At 34.4% G+C, this 3,825-nt stretch overlaps 1 long non-coding RNA gene across 1 annotated transcript; it reads right to left on the bottom strand.

Moving 5' to 3' along the window:
- Window positions 1-1,591: 1,591 nt before the first annotated feature.
- LOC123922886 lies at window positions 1,592-3,226 on the bottom strand. Its single transcript, XR_006814249.1, has 2 exons — window positions 2,910-3,226; window positions 1,592-2,805 (listed from the first exon to the last, which is right to left on the bottom strand). It is a non-coding gene; the product is annotated as an uncharacterized LOC123922886 (long non-coding RNA).
- Between the last annotated feature and the right edge of the window lie 599 nt (window positions 3,227-3,825).

A 3,825-nucleotide genomic window follows, 5' to 3' on the forward strand; every position in this document is an offset into this window, starting at 1 on the left:
AAACAGAAATGGAAATTAAAAATATTGAACTTACCTTGACATGTTGAGTAACCATTTAACCATGTTCAAATTTATTTCCGGCAACAATGAGATATAAGGGTCATCAAGTCAACAATTAACCAAATTTATAATCCCAATAATAATTGAACTTAAAGGTCATTGAGGCAACATTTATTCGATTTTATATAGCCAATAAGAATAGGACTTGGATAATTGAGGCAACATGTAACCAAAATTATATAGCCAATAAATATTGGACTTATGGGTCGTCGAACCAACATTTAATAAGCGTCATTGAGGCAACATTTAACCGAACTTATAAAGTCAACATCTAGTAACAGTCGTCAAGGCAACAAGTAACCGAATTTATATAGCCAATAAGAAATGGACTTCATTGTCGTCCAGAAAACATTTAATAAAGGTCAATGAGGCAACTTATAACCGAATTTATATAGCCAATCAGAATTTGACTTAAGGGTCATCCAGGCAACTTTTAATAAGGGTCATCCAGGCAACTTTTAATAAGGGTCATCTAGGCAACTTTTAATAAGGGTCATCGACGGGAAACTTTCAATAAGGCTCATTGAGGCAACATATAAACGAATCTATATAGCCAATAAAAATTGAATTCAAGGGTCTGCGTGGAAAAGTTTAACTAAGACTCATCAAGGCAACATATATATCGAATTTGTCTAGCGAATAGGATTTGAGCTTGAGGATCATCAATGCAATATTTAACCATTTGCACACCTTTTGACTTGAAAAAAAATCCATTTATATAGATTGGGCCCGAAGGTCCCACTCCCACATAGCCTTTTCATTTAACCTAACTTAAACCTAGTCTTCTAATCTTCTCCTTCAATACTGAAGCACCGCAGCAACAGAAACTGTAAACCTTAAGAGATGGCCTTCAACCTAGATATTTGAGGCCGAAATATGTCGATCTACAGATCCGATCATTAAAAGAGACGAAATCCAATCCATCATTTTCAAAAACAGTAGGTTCTGGCCTCATAATCATTGTTATCAAAATCGTGATTGGGATCGTGTGTAGAATCGAGAATGAGGCAAAATTGCTTGGGTTAATTTCAACCAAGTTTGCAACCCGGTTATAGAAAACGACAAAAAATTCACCAGATGATTACGATCAGGGACGGACCTGGAGGGGGGCAAGCAGTGGCCAAGGCCCCCCTTGCCCCTCATTTACATACATACATATACATAATATATCATATACGATTAGAATATTATATCTATTATTTATCATTTACATTATATAAATAAGAATTTAATTGATATGTATTTATGGTGTAAAAATATTTATATTGTCGGACAATTATAAATGTTGAATTAGTAAAAATATAACCTTTTAATTAACAAAAAATTAGTTGTTTTAAGTGGTAAAAGCTTTGGGTCTGTTAAGTAATTGGTCAAAAGTTTGATATTTGGCTCCTGTGTATGAACAAAATTCGTTTGAGGGGAATAACTCATTTTTTGTGCCCCACATATTTCCTGGAGACAATTAGTCATCAATCACTATTAAACAAGAACTTTGTAAATATAACACGATAACATAAAAAAATATTACATGGAGAGTGTAACAGAAAAATCTACATTTATTTTTATTATTTTACTATTTTACGGCTCCGGTGTGATAAGTTTCTGGATCCGTCCCTGACTACGATATTGTCAAGAAAGACAACAACTTTGGACGGGAAATGGTAATAATCTAGAAATTTATATCCTTTTCATATCCGTATAATTCTATTATATCTAATACTCTAATTAAAACACATTAAGGCTATGTTTGGATTGGTGGTAAAGGATGGAATGAAGTGGAATAAAGTCACATTCCATTGTTTGGTTTTATAAAAAATGAATGGAATGGAATGGAGTATGATGGAACTCATTCCATCCAATACCACTCATTCCTTCAAATTTTCATTCCCCCCAATTTGGGGTGTATCCAATGGAATAGAGCTTTTCTATTATTTAATTACTCTTTTGTCCTCTTTTCTTTTTTTCATCTCGTGATGTTTCTTATTCCTTTTTTCTTCCATCGTGCCTCTCCACTCTCAGATCTTCTTTTCCACATAGATGTGCAATCTTCTTTTCCACATAGATGTGCAAAACTGAGTTGAGAATTTGCTTCATCTTAAACTTGCTTCAGAACATGTTATCAGGAAGTAGTAGCAGGCAATTATGTGAATGAAATTGTTTAAAGAGTAAATACAATGTTCATATAGAATAAATACCTGGTAGTTGGCTTGCTTCCCCATCGTCACCATATTTTTACATCATGGTATTAGTTTATGGCATATTTTACTATCATGAAGCATCCTATGTGTGTTTAGTAAAAACAAATGTGATAAATAATAATGCTGAAAACTATAATACAAATGCTAGAACCTGAGTTTTTTTGTTTGACCGAAGAGTCAATTGGAGTTATTATGGCTATAGTTTAATGTTTTAAAATAAGGGTAAAATTGGAATAAAAATGTTATAATTTATTGCATTTCGTTCACTTTCCAAACGATGGAATGGTAACTTTGTTTCATTCCTTTATTGAATATCCAAACAATGGAACATAATTTGTGTTCCATTCCGTCCCGCTCCACTCCATTCCATTATGTTTCATTCCGCTCTATTCCGTTCTGTACCATCAATTCAAACAGAGCTTAAGGTAACCAAAATCATCATCACTCATTCATACACAGACCTGCGTAGTTTCAAAGTTATTTGATCTTGAGCCTTGGCTGAGATGGCCGTACTCAACCTATCCTGCCATGAATGTCTTTAAACCACCTGCAGAAAACAAAACAACGCAGATGAATACATACGCTATTAACCATTTTCAATTTCACTTCATCTTCAAAATTGAGATTAAAGAGTTTCAAAACCTAACTTACCGGAACTGGATGTCCAATTAAACAGTTCAAAACCGCTGATTTACCAGAACCCTACAAAATCGAAATTTAAATCAAAATCGCAAAATAGGGATCGATCACCGCCATAGATGATGATAATGAATCGATGAGAAAGCGAAATTGAGAGATGAAAGCGTTTGTGTTATGTGTGCCTGAAAAATAGGGATCGATCGAAACCAAAACCCTAAACCAGACTCTAAGCTACGATCTGAAACAGAGAACCAGATCTCTGAGTTTCTCTCTCTAAATGGTGGAATTGGTTGGAGTTTTATTCTTCTAACTAATTTCTGTTAAGATAATAAGTTGTTGGACTTTATATTATTGAGTCCATTAGGTTTATAGTCCACTAGGTTTTACTATATAATCTTTTGTAATTCTATTTTATTAAGTAATGCAATTCTGATATTATTGAAACCCTAGCCGTCACTTTGTGTTTCTCTCTGAACTTTAACATGGTATCAGAGCGTGTTTCGATCCGTCTTGAATGATTTGTTGCTTCCGCTTTGAGTTCTCGATAGTTTGAGAACATGTTTGCTAGTCGTCTGGATTTATTGATTGTCGTTATGTTTAATTTGTTCAAGTGCATCTCTATATGTTCGGCTCGGTTTGTTTTGCTTGTTGTGATGGATTCTATTGATCACGAATCTCGGTTCTCTTGGTTGAAGTGTGGCGGTGCGTCTGTTGCTTTTTTATGCCTTTTCTTATGTGCTTCGTAAGGTTGGGTTTGAGCGGTGCGACTCCATTGAATTTGATTGGTGGCATCAAAGAGGTTTGCTTTGTGTATGTTTGGCTTACGTACAACGTTGAAATTGGTATGTGTTTGTGAAGTTTCAATTTGGGCTACTATTAATTTTCTTTGGGTTTTGGAACTTACGGTGCTACTGTTTTGCTGGCTTTT

This window comes from Trifolium pratense, linkage group LG1, assembly GCF_020283565.1.
Source record: "Trifolium pratense cultivar HEN17-A07 linkage group LG1, ARS_RC_1.1, whole genome shotgun sequence".
Classification (NCBI taxonomy): Eukaryota; Viridiplantae; Streptophyta; class Magnoliopsida; order Fabales; family Fabaceae; genus Trifolium; species Trifolium pratense.